The following is an 18,426-nucleotide window of genomic DNA, read 5'->3' as shown; positions in this document are numbered from 1 at the left end:
TGTAATTTTCATGTGTTTTGTATCAGTTAACAGTACACACTCCGAGCACATTAGCCACTCTTGAAATTACTTCATTTAAAAGAAATGTTCAGCCAGAAGCAGCTGTGGGGGTGCAGAAACTACAGGCGCAGAATAACTATTACTTTTGGGGAAATAAACACCTAGCAGTTAGTTGCTATGCCACTCTGAGGGAAAAAGTAGACATGTAAGTAGATGTCTATTTGCTGCTTACAGGCTCAAGGCTGCCAAAGAAATATGATCAGGACCTTGGTTTTAGTTTCGGTTATGATCTCCTTACAGCAACATTACATAGGCTGGCTTTTATTTTTAGATGTTGGGAAATATTGCTAAGCATTCTAATAAAGCAATGATGAGTAGCTATTTTTAAGAAAGAATATTAGTTTGATTTTAACTACTCAAGACAAGATAACAAATCTAATCCTCACAGCACCATCATAGTGCTCTTCCCTTCCCTCTCTTCACCCTGACACAGAGAGCAGTTGCATCAGTAATAAAAAGTGCCAGCACCCAGGCGGTATGCAAGGCTTTTGGTACCAGGCCACTTCTTCAACAGGTGGACAATAAGATTAATCAGGAAGCAATCCAGGCTTCCACCAGAGAAGAGTCATGACCTACCCTATTTGAATTAGTGCTGGATACTTCCCAGATGAGTTAGCACAGTTGAAGCCTAATTAAATCATATCCCTTGCATCTTGACTGTGTTCCTGTGTGTCTAGGACAATGAATGAGCACATGTCTTTTAGGGATAGATCTTAAAAAAAAAAAAAAAAGAGAGAAGAAAAGAAGAATTAAAAGCCTCCTTTAAGATTAACTATCAGTCAGAGTGTGCAAAGATTTCAGCTGTAGCTGTTGTGATTTGTCTGTCCAAAATGAACCTCTCTACAGAGATGTACTCATAACAGCAGGCTCTGTTGAAAGTTCCTATTAAGTTGCCACTAAAGAAAGAATCAGAGGAAGAAGCTTTTAGTTCTAGCATCCAACTTGAGGAAGTCAGAGAAAAACTGCTGAAGGTCAAGGCTGCCAGAAACTTTCAAGAAAATGCCAAAAAAGTGGTGTTAAAGGACAGATCATCCACTAGCATCTTTATAAACCACAAAGAAATTCAGCTTTATTTAAGAAGGGTCCTTCTAAAAGCCTTCCAGGCTACTTAGTTAACAGTAAGACAAAAGGTTTCAGGGTTCAGGAGAAAAAGCAGGATACAATTATACAGAGAATGAAAAAATAATAGACTATGAAGGAAGAGATGAAGCTAATCCATAACTAAAATAAATTTCTGCACTTCATCTGTGCTTACCTGAGCTGGTCTGTCCCAGAAAAGTCTTATGCTTGTACACCCCCATCAAATTACAGCTGAACATGGACTACAGACAATCCCAGCTGCCACCACTCCCCACAATAGCTAAACCCTTCTGCAAAGAATCACAGGCCACATTGTCCATCTGGTATCAATCATGAGGCACTAGAAGAAGCACAGAGAGCACACAAGGAAGACACCAGTCCAGGCAAAGTGCTAGACATGTCCAGTCCGCATGAAGCATGTCCTCAGGTGTGCTTTCCATACAGGTCATTTCCTGTTTCAGCTGAGCTGCCACATAACTGACCTAAGAATTAGCAAACTAGGTAGGTAAGGTTTGCAAATACAGCAGCATAATGTAGCTGCTAACTAGAAAGCCATCAGTACACAGCATTCAGCATCAAGAAAAGTTGTTTTCTTACAGAGTGCGGCAACAGCAGCATTAGGACAGGGATGATGGAGCCAGGAGAGTGTGGAAACCACAAGAGGAACAGACCCCGAAGAAGGGCTGTCAAAGTGGCAGGAGCAAACAATACCCACATCAGCCTGTCAGTAAGTCCCGAGCGCCACACACACCTCATGTACTGCTTCTCCAGGCACCCAGGAGGGAGGCAGCGAGGAAACCCCAACGGCTCTCAGGAAGGAGAGTCATCCCCATGGGCTCCAACAGGGGACAGAGAAGGTCTCCCAGACCTGCAGGTGCTGTCAGCCTGGGAAACCCCAGGATGGTGGTTCAGGTTTGGCACTAGGACCCCCATGCTCCCCAAAGTCCAGCAAACAGACCTGGACTGGACAGACTGCCTGCGTATGATGAGCATCTGGGTGCCCGACTTCCAGCCAGGGCACGTAGAGACACACGTCCTTGTGCTTGGGAGCGTGCAGGGGGGGGATTGAGTCACTCCAGTTTTGTTTTAAAAAGGAATTCCATTCCCCTCCTGTAAAGTCTTTCACTAAGATTTGCTATGTAGTTACCAGTGTTGCAACATTAGGTGCTATGTTTGAGCCATACACCTTTTCCACAGGCAGTTTTGAACTGACCACCCCTATAAAGATGGGACCAACATGAGACAGCTGAGAACTGGCACCCACAAAAGGTGTGCTGCTCCTGAACAGTCCTGATCTCTGATGACTGCCTTTAGATTACAGCATCATCATTTGCATTGTAACACAGAAGTATACATGCATGGTAATTCACATTTTAGCTAGAGAGGTGAGGGGAGAAAAGTTCACATTTTAAAAATCTGTCACAAGAAACTGCAGCCTGTGAGAAGGATTTGTGGCACACTGCTCAACGGTGTTCCCTTCACAGCTATCACAGCAACACGTCTCGCACAAAAGCCTGTGTCTGTAGCATATGTTGCTCATTTTGAAGAAATCTGAAAGGAGGATGCCGAGATGAAAATTTAGCAACAATAAAGTTTAAGATGTTTGCTATGGGAAAGTATTCCTTGAGCTGACCAAAGGCAAAGGGTCACCCTCAGATCATTTCTGATGTCCCCAAGACCATACACGTTATAGGTTTATCAGCAAAATTGTCTGTCTTAAGATAGACAGGCACACAGCACTCAGGAAGCCCTGAACTGTATTTGGTTGGAAAGTGCTGTATGTGAAAGTACGTTGGAGAAAACCAACAGTATGTCATCAGAGCTCTGACCAGAATAAGCAAAACTACCACACTTACAGTTTTAAAATGGTACCATTTTAAATTGTTTTTGCAGAAAGATTTGGTTTGGGTTAAAAAATTTAAAAAATCACTTTCTAGCATCATTGTCATTTAGTAATTTCCAACCCAACATTAAAGAGTTTCTAAATTACTTGATTTCTAAACCAAGAGATATATAAAGTTAAAACTATAAAGCTTTGTTTCTTCAGTTTCAGGCCTTCAGGGAGCCTTTGCAGTTCTCCCAGAAGGTATGGCTGCTCAGTCAGGAGTTTTGACTCCACAGAAGCAAAAGATTTGTCTTTTAATAAGGCAATTTATGAGTTTGTCCTTTAATTCTTTGTAAGTTCTAGTCATAGCTCCTTACAACCTTGCTCTTCCTTACTAGTGTTTGTGTGCATACACGTATTTCTAACTTGTTTTGTTATATTTAATTTACTTGTATTTGACATTTTACTGCAGAAAGTGTTAAAAAAAAACCTAATTAAAAAGGTTCTAAAAATTCACTGTTGTCATCTGGAAAACAGTAATGCAATCTCTATTTAGAGTGCACATTCTTAACAGTAGCAGTTTCAGCACCAAAAGCTTCTTTGAAGTATCTATAATGTCATGGCAACCTTGTATTTATATTGCATATAAATTCAATTATTTAATAGCTTTGAGTGTACTATCTGCAAAACCCTATTAATCATTTTATTAAACAAAAAAAAAAATCCTTTGTCTATACATGTACATTTCCAAAATAATTCTTAATTCTGCATTACTGTTTATAATTAATAATCCTCTTTTTAACCCTTGATTTAACTTTTTAACTTTGCTTTTGATAAGCAATCTAAATATCTGAGCTTTACAAACAAGCTTAACCATATTATTGGGGGGGGGGGGTTAAAACACAGAACTGAATATTTGTGGTCACTGAATTTTCAATACTTGCAAAGGGAATGTACTTATAGTAATGGATCCCCTGTAATCTTCATATATTTTTAGAGTCTCATCCACGTGGATATACAGCACACGAAAACACACATGCTACTTGGATTACTTGAAAAAATATAGTTCACTACAACATAGATGGCAACATTGCCTGTATTATCAGTGAATCAAGCATAGAACTGTTTTTATGTTTTCATCATATTACAATAGCAGCAGAGCACACAGCTAGATAATGATTTTTCTGGATTAAATTCAATGTTCTGAATAAAGTTCACATAGTGTTTTTCTGTATTCTTTAGGAATATAATCTGTGACTAAACTGTATTTTCTAAATGGATCCTGTTACCAGTCCTTACTCTCTTTGCCTCAGAGTAAGCCTCTGCACTTCCCAAAGATTAGGCACCCTATAATGCACAAACATTTCCACAACTTTCTCTGGAAGTTGAATCTTCCCATTTTCCCTCACTCTACAGAAAACCTGTACTTATATGAATGATTCTGATGTTTGAATTCACAAATTTGTGTTAACTGCTAAGGAAAAACAGGTTGAAATAGTCATGCACAGGAAAGCAAGTAATCTCATCTAACCTTTCCAAGATCATATATATAAGTACATATGTATATATGATTCTGTGAATGGAAGTAGGAACTTACGCTAGGAAAGGCTTTTTCTTGAGAACATCTTGATCAAATAGCACTCACTCACTTTGACAATGCCTCTATACCAAAATCAAACTGGAATGGAAAGAATTTAAGGACGGAAACCTGAAATTCATCAGAGTAACTCAGAATATTGCTTAAGGTATTCTGCTGCCTAATTCACATTGTCACTGTTAAAAAAATTTTTGAAACAGTTTTTAGGATGAAAAAATAATGTTTTCTTGTGCATGCCTATTTCAATACATTTCTTTTCACACCAGTTTAATATAAATTGATTTTTAGATCCAAACTCCATCAAGAACATTTTCAACATTATTTCCCAAAAGAGCAATGTAATGCACATGCAAGTTAAGAATAACACTGAGGTATTAAAGAAAATACGATTTCAAGTTCAGTCCCAAGGTATATTCAAAACAAGCAAGGAGTGTGTTGCTCAGGTGTAGGAATCCCATGTAATTAAAATGTTACTGAACTATGTTTAACAAGATAAAGTGGGATAGTCTGTTCCAGAAAACAGAGTTTTTAAAGCATTTTTTATGAGAAACTTCTTCAGTTGTTTGTCGTCTTCTGGATTTGGGCATCAGATAATGAACAGAAGTCTACTTCCTCTATGCATGGAAAATGGTACTGATGTAATACTCATCTGAATAATATGACTCACTATAACTCAGTCTTATAATTTTGTCATTTGGATAGATGTGAGAACACAATGTGTGGTGATTAACTCTCATACAGCTATTGCTGTTACTACATTACATATTTTAATATTTATCTATTCTAAGTAATTCTAAAATGTTTTCTTCAGAAAATTTGCACACTTTACCCCCTTCCACATGAATATCTCTTCTTTTGACAAATCATCATTTCATATACAAACTGTATATGAAATGAATAATAAGTACTAAGTCAAGTTAGGTAGTCAAAATTATCCCTCATTTTTAATACATTTGTAAAGATTTAAATATATTTTCCAGTGTGAATTTTGAAAAAAAAAAAAAGTTTTAGTGGCTAGTTTTATCAGTTGAAGCATTTTGATAATTAAAGTAACTCCTAGAAAATCAGTGCTTTTCAAGCAACCAGGAAGTTTGAAAAACTTCAAGGAGAATACTGTCTCCCCTCTGTATACCATATATCACCTCCTATCATTACTATTTTCTTTCATATGATTAACTGAAGTGTTACTAAAAAGCCATATCTGCATGAAGTATTACTGATTGCTTTTTGTAAAGTGCATTCTGATTTGTGGATGAAAGCGTTGCAGACCATAATCGCAAGGTTTGCTTGGCGAAAAGGTTAGCATCCTTCAAGGAATATTCAGGCATGTTTCAAGGACTTTAAACAGGAAAAGTGGTGGATAGGATTGTTTTGAATGTGGCCCAAAATCTTAACAGTCTTTCTCTCAACTGCTACATAGAGAAAAGTGTTTTATTTTTTCTACTACACAAGCATATTTGATATAAAAAGGTTCCTGTGCTTTCAAATTTTTTAAATAAGACCACTATCTGACACTTTCTTTTAAAAGCTATTGAAAGTTTACAAAAATATTACATAGCTACATAGACCCCAATCATTTAATATTGTCCCTAGTTATTAAAATGAATTATTTAAATACAGAATAGTCTTGCATTCATTTGTGAAATATTCAGGAAATTTAAGTAGATTCCAAAGAAGTAAACACTGCTACTATAGGTAGAATATGCTTCCTGTATGCAGATTAAATCCAGATAATTCATGTGTCTACACACAAGTAGACACAGCACTAGCAAGCAAAACAAACATTTTACTTACTAACAATGGTTCAGAATATCTGAACAAAAGACTGCACGTAAGCATAAGCTAAAACTCCAGATTATGAAGGTGTTCATAAAAAACAGATGTTCTCCTCATGTGTGTGCATTAGCAGAAAAGATACTGATGAGCTAAGAAGGCTCAATGAATTAAATTAGATACAGATACTCAGAATCAAGAGAACTAACTTCCTAACACTCATCTTTTCTCATGCCATTCAAAAGAGAAAGCAACAGATTAGAATGCACCATACCAAATCAAAGGCTAAAACTCTTAACAGTGAGAAGCCTTCTAAATCATGGTAAAAAAATTAGATTCTCATAATACTTATAATAAATTTAGATGAAACCTCTAGATAATTCTGAAATGCTTTCTTCAGAAATCTTGCACTCCTCAGGAATTAGTCACAATCACCACCTTCCACATGAACAGCTCTTGTTTTGACAAATCATCATTTTAAACACAAACTGTACTGGGAATAACATCAACAAGAAATGAGAAAAAATATGGTAACTGGAAAAGAAATTGTCCTTAAACAGAAAGATCAAATACACTGCCAAATACTTATGTCTATTACCCTTACATCCTATTACACCACTAATTCCATTCTTCATTTCTTGATACTCCATATCAAAATTACCTACTGATCCCTGGACCTGGGACATTTCTATTCAGCTGCAATGCAATGTTTCATTAACTTCTGTAACCTACCAAAACTCTGTAACTCAACCTGATCTCAGTTATCAAGGAGCTGAACATCCCCACCCTAAATGGTTCAAGTATGGATACAGCTTCAGTTAACACACTTTTATGAAGACAGCAACTGCTTCTTTAAATACAGTATCACAAGCCTACATGCAAAATTCAGGTTAGTCTTACTGTGAATAACATTCCTTTGCCCTGGACAAAGCCTGGACAAAATTATAAAAGTAATAAATTTAAGCATACAGCATCTTAGTCGAATTGTAGCCTACTAGGACTTTAGCTACTGCTATACTAATCCCAGTCTTGAAACAAAGGCTTTCTACCAGTAACTTTCCTTTGGATACATCCTGACAGAATCACTTCAACCTATTCAGTCTGCAGATATACAGTCACAAGATGCAACTGTTTTATAGACTCACAATAGCTACAAAGATAAAGGTATCGCTGAATAGTAAACAGCACTCTGAAAGGGTTTGAATAGAGATGTATTTTGACCTGTAGGCACAGAATAAAGTAACCCTAGCACCCTTACAATGGTTAATTCTCTTACAGTCAGACATATCTGCATCACTTAAAAGTTTCAGTCCAGAAGATGCAATACTCAAGACAATCTGTAAAATTGCATAGACAGCTGAAGACAATATTCCTGGTTTTTCATCCTGGGAAATACTGCAGTAAATTCATGTATCTGGTCAATAGAGAAAGGTCAACACTTCCTGAGAGCCTCTAAAAAGCAATCCAGATGCTCTAACTAAACTTCTGAGATAAAATGGGAGCCATCAAGATACAATTAGGAACATCAGTAGAATTGAGGCCATTTGAATATAGCTATATTTTCTCTTTTTGTTTGAGTACATTTGATCTCTGTTTAAAGCTGCAATAAAATAGATAAAACTACCATGTACATAAGTTAATTATGATTGCATTTTTCCAAGTTATTTGATGCAGGCTGGTAGGCCATGATTTTTATCTACAAAAGGGTACTACTCATATATGTATTATGTTGAACAAGAGCTTTCATGTGACAAACACCAAGAATTATATATTTTATAAAGTTTATGGTAAATTTAAAAGGGCTTTGTAAATCCTCAGCTTGCAGTAGTAAAGTAATGCATGTTTCTTGAGACTGACCCCTCTTAAATGATTACGTGTATTTCTCTACCATGGATGATTATACAGAGGGAAAATTTCAGTGGAAAGTACCAAACATATCAAAGGTAGGGCAACTTACAAGATTTGACATATAGTAGAAAATGGTTTTGAATAGTTTGGATTTACTCAATTTTATTCTTTCTTGGTCCAAAGCAGAGGAATTATGGACTTAAGCAGAGGAATTAAGGTATAACACACACATATACATACATTTGAAACAAATACTATTGTCTATTTATTAAACCAGAGCAAATATAAACAGCATAAAACTGCTCTGTAAGTCTATTGCTATGTGGCATTAAATGCACCTTACTTAGCAATCACAGTCTCTAGTCTATCTTTTATCCAAAAAGGTACCTCAGTTATCTCCCCTAGAACAATATGGTATGTAAGAGAGTGCACACAGTGCTAAACAGACTCATTGGAACCGAAAGCAAAAAAGTGTGATCTTCTCTGTGCCAAAAATATAGGGTTTTTTTCTTCCCTGTACTTTTGGAGTTTCATTTTGCCTTTACATAGTTTTCTTTTGCTTAGCATTCTGTTCTTTTTTAAAGAGGCCCTAATTTCATTACTATCTTTCAAAAAGGCAGCTGTTGATTGCTTTTTTGTTTAAAAAGTTTTTGAAAAACCATTGTAAATCAAGTGCAAATACAGCAAATCACGTTGGTCTATTTGATGCCATCTTTTCTCCCTTGAAAGCTGAATTACATAGCACTAACTAAATAGCATCATCAGTGCAAGCCTTCAGACAGCCCATTTTGTGTAGTGGACCAGTAAGGGTACAAGAGATTGTCACAAGAGGTCATCAGGAAAATTACTAGGTAGTTCTCCTAAACCATGCAAAGCAAACACAACAGTTGTCCTGTAGCCAGTGAAGTCAATCTCTGAACCTCAAACAAAAGAAAACAAAGAAAAGACCATTCAGAAAATTGATTTTTTTGTAATCTCACAAGAGGCTATACATCAGTGTTGCCCCGTGTGTATTCAGAAAGCTCATCCATAGGAACAAGCCCAAAACCAGGTGTGTAGTACCTACTAGAGGAATGACTTTGCACGATGGGATGTCTCTCATTTCTTCAGGTGAAAGTTATACATGAAGTCTCAGCAGAGGGGTCAGTCCTCCAATTTTAAAATAGTATTTTAGGACAACTGAGTATCCTGGTGTCTAAGGCAGGAAGCCTAGAACTGCTTAGATGATTGCATGACTTTTCCATGGCTAAGATTAGATGAGATCAGCCCTATCTTGGGTTGTCTGATGCTTCTGAATGAGCATTCAGACATACAACATACGTATGTTCTAGGTATGGCTGGACATTTTCAGACTAATCAGCTAGGAAACACATATAATTCTGCCTCTTTACAGATGATACAAAACATTGTTTACAAGGGTGAGAGGGGGGAAAGAAGTAAAGCTGCTGCACAATGCAAAAGCACTGTTAGCAGTCTCTCAGTGTTTAAGCAGATTTGCCAAGACAACATGCTTTGTTACCATCTTAACACTGTAACTGATAGCAGATTAGAAGAGACAGCACACTACGCAGCATGGAGGGAAGGGGATGAAGGGTGAATACACCATGATTGTGCTCTTGTTCCAACTGTTATTAATCCACTGGATAAGCATCAGCACCCACAAGTCGCATCCACTTTTGAGCGCCGTCCATCAAGACCTGTGATAATTGGGCATTTGTTAGAAACAGAATAGTTTCAAGTTAAGCAAATTTAACCTAAAAGTGCATATATATATTTAAATCAATAGTTTATTCATGAAAATATCTGAGAGCACATCTATTTATGAAAGACCAACTGAGAAAAAGATCCCTAAATTCCATTTTATTACATATTGCTACGTTCTTTAATTGACTTGACAGCTGCTGTAGCACAGATTCAAGACAACTATCAATTTCAAAGTCTTCACACTCCCCTGCTAGGCCTACCGATCTTACCAAAGAATCGGTCTCTTCATTAAAATATTGATTGTATTCCAGCAGTTCTAATTTAAAGCTTTATTGAAGATGTTATAAAGATATTCTCAACAGCCAGACACGGACACATACTTCTCAAACACAAGCTAACTAAAAAGAATACAAATATTCCTATAATAACATACTCTATAATCTGAAATGCAGTGCTTACATTTTTATTTAGACAAATGATGCACAAGTGACAGGAGCATTAATTGACACAAACATTCCTCATTTCTAAAGTAGCTCATTTGGTGGAGCCACTATCAAATATAATTCTGTAATGGTTAAATTAGAGGGCATTTCAAGGCAGCAAATTGATCAAAGAAGTTATTTTTTTCTTGCTTCTAACATAAACAGCACATAATTTTAGTGTGCTTGCATGCTTCATACTTGAAATGTAATACAATGAGGATCTATATTCTGAAATAAAATTAGGATCCCTTTTTCTTCCTAAGTACAGTTTAAAAGCAGTAATATTAATAAATATGTAAAGATATATAAAGATGGTGAACCTATCAGAACTTCTGCACTTACTCTTTCCCCATTTAGATTGCCAACATGCAACAACAGAAGCTATATCCAACTGAAAAGCTTTCTGAAGCCCTGGTTGCAAGGTAATATTGACAATAGGATGTGCGTGTTTTCTTTCAAAAATCTTTACCTCTTCCAATTTTTGACTGAAGGTTCATCAATATTTCCATTTGTCAAGATCTTCATCCACACTATGGTCACTAAGGCCAACAGTATGGCAAGGTATACTTTAATCATATCTAAGCAATGTTACAGATTTGATTTTATGTATTTCTCTAATAAAACCTGACAACTTTCAGTATTCACAAAGGTAAAAATTGAATGCACCAAGACACTGCTTCCTAATAGAACAAAAGTGATTTCAAACCAGCAGAAGGTGACAATAGGGAAGAAAACATGCAGTTACCTCCGACATCTGTATTAGCCATAGTGCTATAATGTGGAAAATTGAAATTCTTCCCCAGTTTGCAAACAATATCAAATATAAAACCACTATAAATCTAAAACATCTAAGTATGCCTTCTTAATACCTGTCTTCCTGATAATATTTCTTACTTTGAGTTCCACACATACATACACATCTGAAATGTGGCCTGCATACATGTGCTTAAGCACAGAAGTCTGCAAAAAATCAAATAAATTCTTGAGCCCTATCACAAACTGCTGTGACCTGATAGCTCAGGCCAGGCAAAACCAAACAAACTCGCGTGCTGGAAACATACAAAACACATCCTGGGGTTTCCTGGGTCAAGGCAAAAGAAAGTTAAACACCTATGTGGAACCTAGCCCTCTTTTACCAGCAAAACCAATACATTTCCCTTCTCCACTCAAATCTGTCTCTGAACTTTGCTCCATTTCACACAGCTACCATGTCCTGGGTATTCCCTTCCTCAAGAAAAATAAGAAATGGGAAAATACTGCCTGACAGTACAGAGGAGAGCTAAGAATCAGGAAAACAGGGGAACAGCTGCAAAATAATCAGGAGGAAAAGGGGCATCAGAAGAGAAGGTCCTCTAACTAAAGGAGGTCCATTTCAAACTAAAACTGTTCTAAATTGTTTCCTGTACCTCTAGTTGTATAACTTTGCTTTTATGAGTTTTATGACCAGAGTGTTGATCAGATTACTGCCAGTCAGAAAAAAAGCTGGCACACTGGATGTTGATCCCGTCTTTTCCTTACCTCTCTACCACCTCTCACTCCCTGCTTTAGTGAATACCAAATAATTTCCCCTGGGGAAAGGAAAGTGTTTATCTGAAATAGCTTTACATTTTTATTTATTTTAAAAAAACTCTTGATACTGTTTATAAAAACTCTACAGGTTCTGTGAAACCCCAAATTATATTCCCTCTAGTCTAAAATGATTTGACTTAAAATGCAGTTTTCTGATAGCTCTCCAGCTAGCAAACTCTCTCCTTTTTTTATATTTCTAGATACAGGGACCCAAAAGGGGTTTTATTTAACAACAGCTCAATAATTACCTTTTCTAACTTCCCATCTCTCCACTATTGTTTCTGGCATATTAGTTTTCAAGGTCTCAAAGTTCGTGGCAGTTTTTTTGCAAGAACAGTGATAAAGTGCTTGCATTATGAATAATAATTTTATTCTCTACTACTGTAGCTGAATACAGTGACATACAGGCTACCTGGTTTCAATATTCCATTGCAAATTCCTTAGGGTTCTGTGTCAGCAGCAGCACATTTAGCAACCTTGAAGAAACCTTTTCTTTATGTTGATGTTTTTCTTTATTTAAAAGCCATCCTCATCAGGGTAGCCACACAACACGCAAGGACTCACGGACAGGAAGATCCAATGGTATGGTAAACATTCTAAGGTTCTCAAGAGCTGCTAAATCAGATCTTAAAACCAGAATAGTTTCAAATGCTAGTTAGATATTGTATTTTAACGAGACAAGCACGTCACATACTTATTCTGCTTTGAATGTCTTTTGATCTGGGATGTAAGAATCTGAAGGATCTTGTAAACATTAACATTTTAGCTTGCTCTTGCTTAGTTGGTGTTAATTAATTAAAGATTGTTACACTGAGCTACTACTATCTCCGATTTAAATCTTAAACTGGTGCTTTCTTTATATAAATTACAACTTTAGGTTATACATATATTTAATTTCAGTTTTATGTGGCTGTGTGGAAATACATGATCTTCCCAAAAATCCTAATTTAAAAGAAGTATTTTCATCTATATAAATTTCTTATGAAAAAGAAGTTATTTATTGAAGTTATTTTGTTTCAGTTAGCAAAATAAAGTATCAATTTTGTGCTCGAGCCAAACCTCACAAATGAGACACTATTTAATTTACTTAAACAGACAAATATTCTATACTATTCCTTTCCCCCATCTGCAGTATATAATAGAAATAATACATCAGTCTCCACAAACTATATTGTTAAAACAACCCATTTAAAAAGTGATTTTCATTATACAGATTTAAATTTTGTGATTCAAACACAACTTCATAACAGTTTGTGCCCAGTATACTGTCTGAAAAAATATATATTTGTAGTTTGAACTACAAAACATCAGGGTTTTTATACTGATTTCCAACCAATATAAAATGAGAAATTCTTAAACCCAAAGGAATTTTTAATCTCAATCAGACCATCTTAAAATATCAACTTCTGTAAATATGTACAAGTGGCTAATAGGAAATCTCTCTTTACATGTGTCTCCCACACACACATCTATTACTAAATTTCAGAATTTATCCTTGTAAGATGTTTCCATACATTTCCAGATTTTTTAAGACAGTAAACTTTTCTTGCTTCTGACAACAAAAAATTTTGATAGAAATCCATTTGTTGAATTTCAATTGTTGATGCTCTGAATAGCACAGATTAAAAAAAAAAAAAATCTAGTTCCTAAACATTGAATTATTTCTTCTAATCATAGTTAAGTTAGTCTCAAATCCTAATATTACTAGTTACTAAGAAATAACTTTACATTGAAATCAGCTACCTGAGTTTCAACTTGTTACAACTCCTTAGGAATGCTTATTTTTTAATGTACTGTAATTTTTACCAGGTCTATATTTATATCACAATTCAGTAATTTTAATGCATCCTAGTTCATTGTAACTGCATGGACGAGGCAGGAGGTAAGAAGGGCTTCAGCTCTATGGAAGCCTCGAAGACTCCTGTGCTGATACAGCAAAGTATAAAACCTGCAGCTAATTTAAATGGATAGAACTGCACAATATCTAAATGAACATATTCTTTGATCAGAAAGTGACAGGCTTTGAATATATTATCTACAGTAACAGTGAGGATACTACTGCTCTTCCTTATGCTTGATGGGCTATGTCAGTTAACATGCCTAATTTCACATTCTGAAGCTCCCATGGCTTCCCAAATTAGATAGTGTGGAAAAAGCATTAACTGCGTCAGGTTATTCTGTTCACCCACCTGTTACAAAAAATTAAAATAAATATTGGACTGGCTAGGCAGAGAAAATTCACTAGCCAAGTTTTACCATATATCAGAAATGAATGAGACTGAGTTCTCTCAGCTGTTATCTGTGTCTAGAAGTTCTCTGATAACAGTAATTTTTAGCTGCCTCTAGCCCACTAAAAATAAACTAAAGCTACATTCACAAGGTTAGAACAGTCTTTACCCCTCAAGACCTGGAACCCAAATTTAGGAGCACAGAATATTTGCTCTGAGTCACAACACAAGTTCTAATTTTGAATATTGAGAATATTATGAAAAGATCTGAATACACGCACTAAACATGCACAGGAAATACATGAACTAAGGTTTAACTGAAACTTTGGGAAAAATTTGTTTAACAAACCCCATTAATAAATTCAGATGATCCCATTTTTAACCATTCCAGGCCTACTTACGCATTTGTATTTCTTGTGCGGGATATTTCAAATTTTAACAGAAACTGATGAAAAACACAGATGTTAGATGTACAGTAAGCTAAATGTTGGTATAAATCCAGACTTTACAAGAGCCAGAAAAACTGTACATTTAGATGCATAGTCATTCCTTAACAAATATGAGCTTGGAAATTCTATAGTGTCTACACATAATGGTAAAATTTGCATTTCATTGAAGCAAAATGAATATCACATTAAATTAAGTTTCTGGAATGTTTTTATCCAGATATATTTCTCGTACTGTATGTTCACAACAGTGGTTTAATCTATAATGATCAGTTTTACATACAATAAATTTGGTGTCATTTGCCCTTATGAAAACTTCTTAAAATGCAAATACATCTGCATGAACAACATACTTTTCCTGTCACACTTTATATTAATCATCACTACTAGTAATAAAACCATCATATTAATCATTAGAAATAAGTTAAAACTACAAGACTATTTCAGGGGAAAGGACAGGGAAGGGATAGATAGGAAGATTTGGGGCCTTTGACGATAAGGAAGGATAATTAGAGATTATTAACATACTCCAATTTTTTGCCCCGCCAGTGAAATTCTTGTAGAAATAGGTCAACTGAGATTGATTTTTCAGTGGCTTTGAGCTGTTTTCACACCACATGCCCATATTTTTGAAGGGCAGAAGTACAATCTAAGTGTTAAAAAAAGTATTTACAGAGGGCAGAGTAAAGTAGATTTTTCAGACATACACAGCTAAGCAAAAGTAATCTGTGCTACTCCAGTAGTGTATCTGCAGCACCAGATCAAAGAAGGTTAGTCTCTCATCATGAATAGGGTGGAATATCCAGTCTCCTAGCAAATATCTCCGCATATAAATAAATTTATTTCTACACTATTTTATTCTCAGAATTTTTCTTAGACTTTCAGAAAATACTTTATCCTCAGAAATTTTCTTAAATATTTTTAGAAATATTTTTTCTACATTACCCCAAATTAGAGAAAGTATCTGAAAAATGAGATGCAAGGATTAAAGGAGAAGTGCAGGTAGACAATTTAGGCCAGAAGAATTAGACTATTTATGTCAGAAAAACCAACTGCACAGATACAGGGTGAAAAACAAAAGTCTAAGAGACACTTTCTTTTCAGGAAATTACCTGTGGGATGTAATGGATTACATGTGAAACATGCTGTAGTGAAAAAGGCAAAAAAATTTCTCTGAATGTACCGGCAGTCTTCAGAACATATGAAGTTCATTCTTTCTACTTTTCTCAGCTCAGTACCGTGTTCAATTTTGGACACTGTACTTCAAGTCTGATACAAACAAATTGGGCAGACTCCAAGAAAAGCACTGGAAATAACCAGAGGTCTAGAAAATAAGATTTCTCTTACAGATTGCACAAACTGGAGTTATTCGTAACGAGAGGAAAGAGCAACAGGGAAGATATTGATACTCAAAAATATAAAAAGGCCACAGAGAAAAGGAATATATTATGCTTTCAGTGACCATGGTGAGTGGTTCAAGAACTGAGGAGCTTAAGAAGATTTAAATTAGATGATGAATGGAAAAAAAAGCCAAACAAAATTCCCACTTCTAACTTTAAAAACAGATTTCAATTGTCTAAGAATAGAAGAGATTTATCTGGAAAAGTTACCAATGTCTTCAAGAGCAGGTTGAATTACCATCTATAATGTATTGCATGCATGTTATTAATGTTGCTTTGGGATCAAGATGAAGACTAGCTAGTCTCTTGAGGTCAACATGCAGTGCCATTTCTTTATGTTTCAGGAGCTTTATAAAAAAAACAGGTACCATCCCATTGGAGATAAATTCCACTCAGCTCCCACTTCAAAAATAATCTATTCCTAAGTAAAATAAACCACACGCAACTGCTTTTATTTTCTCTACAACTGCCACAAAGAGAGCAAATAAAACATACTCCTGGTTTCCAAGCAAACAGGATAGAATAACTTCTTTTTGCGGATTTCAACACACTGAATATTTTTAATCAGAACATGATGTGTATTACAATTTATAACAAGACAGCTCTGTCTGAAATGATGACTAAAACTTGAATACTTGCCACAGTAATTTGCCACACTAAAACTGTCTAGTGATACAGCAGAAAGCAAAAGGCAAACAGAAGATAGAATAAATGTTTTGAAAACCTTCAGATATGGTAAAAAGAAAGATAGGAGGTTTATAGACAGGGTTTTGGAAATTATGTTCTAGGAGCACTCCAGTTATGACCTTTCTTTCACATAGCTGCCTTTCTATACTAGCACTTAAAGGGCACAGTCAAACTGAAGACAATGAACCTTTTGCCTGATTAAGGACATGAGATGATTAAAGTAATAATAATTAAAAACAGGGCCCTAATACTTATACACTTCATCTCATTTGGACTAATCAAAGTGGCAGAATTAAACACTTGTTCCTGCAGTAGCAATGATTAGGTGCATACATAAAGTAATTCTCAAAGTAAATTCTCGTATAAATGTAAAATATTGACAAGGTAACAGAGATGAGATTAAAAAAAATAGGCTTGAATGATCTGTGCAATGCTTGAGCTTGGAAAAATATATACTTTGGGACCACTTTAAATATTAATGGTTGATTTGTTCATTAGAACTTTAGAAGACTGGCTGTAAATATTAACAGAATGTTAATAAAAAATTACTCATGACAATCTTTTTGACTTGCATTTTCAAACATTATTGTCATATGTAAATATCCCCATTGCAATATAATTTGTTGTTGATGTTTTTTGTTGTATTTGCTGAAAATTTAAGTACCAGTAAAGAACATTTTTTTCCAATACCAGTGGTAGACTACTTAAGAATTCTGTGCATTATTCATGCATTCCATTTTCTTCTAAATCAAATTTTGTTTAGAATGTTATTCTTAGCTCATTTTTTGTTTTGTTAATATAAAGGCACATATGCTATGAAGTAACTTTCAGCATTTCTGCTAGAACATCTTGTTCATGTGCTTTAGTCTTTTGTGCTTAATAGCCTCATCAGACTGAAGTACTCAAACCACTACTCTAAATATTGTGTTATCAGCAGAAGCTGTCAAACCTGGATTTAGCTGCACTAGAGTTAGGAAGAGTTTTGCACCGGTAACTGCAGCTTACCTTCCCATAATTTTTGGTGCTAAAAGTATACTCTCAGATTTCAGATGAAAGTCAGATTGACATTTCTTGATAAAACAAAAAACCTCAAGCATTACTTTTCCCAGTAACCGGCTTTAAAATGATCACAAAATCAGAGGTGGAAAAAAAACCTGCAGAGTTAATAACCTTACACAGTGCTATATAAAGCATTTTGGTTTTCAACATTAAAGCCAAGCTTGAAGAAAAGGATCTGAACAGAGGCAGATATGTATCTCAGGACCTTTGCCTGGGAACATAAAATGCCTTCTTGTTTGTAGAAAACACTATGTGGGAGCACCTTGGGACATTGGCTGTGCTCACCCATTGTAATGGCACTTTAAGACCCAGTCTGTGGATAGATGGCGCTTGGCAACAGATGTAAATTTTAACAGTCCTAAGCTAGTCTACCTCTGGTCAGGAAGGGAAGAGATAAAGGTGGCACTATAGGTTTAGACATATTTGCTTTATAAACATCTTTGATTACCTATACCTGAGTTCTAAATTGAGGAAACTTGGGAGAGCTGAAAATTCTACCTGCTACTGTAAGGGGTTGAGTTTTTAATCGAAACCCTTCTATATAGTAAATCAGAAATACATAACAATCGAAAACTACCACCTACTCTGAACCACAGAAACACAGTGATTTTTTTTTCCAGTTATGCACAGCCCATTTTACTTTTTAAAAAAATCTTTGTTTTCCAGAA

This window comes from Strix aluco, chromosome 4, assembly GCF_031877795.1.
Source record: "Strix aluco isolate bStrAlu1 chromosome 4, bStrAlu1.hap1, whole genome shotgun sequence".
Taxonomy (NCBI): Eukaryota; Metazoa; Chordata; class Aves; order Strigiformes; family Strigidae; genus Strix; species Strix aluco.
This window is presented reverse-complemented; position numbering follows the sequence as displayed.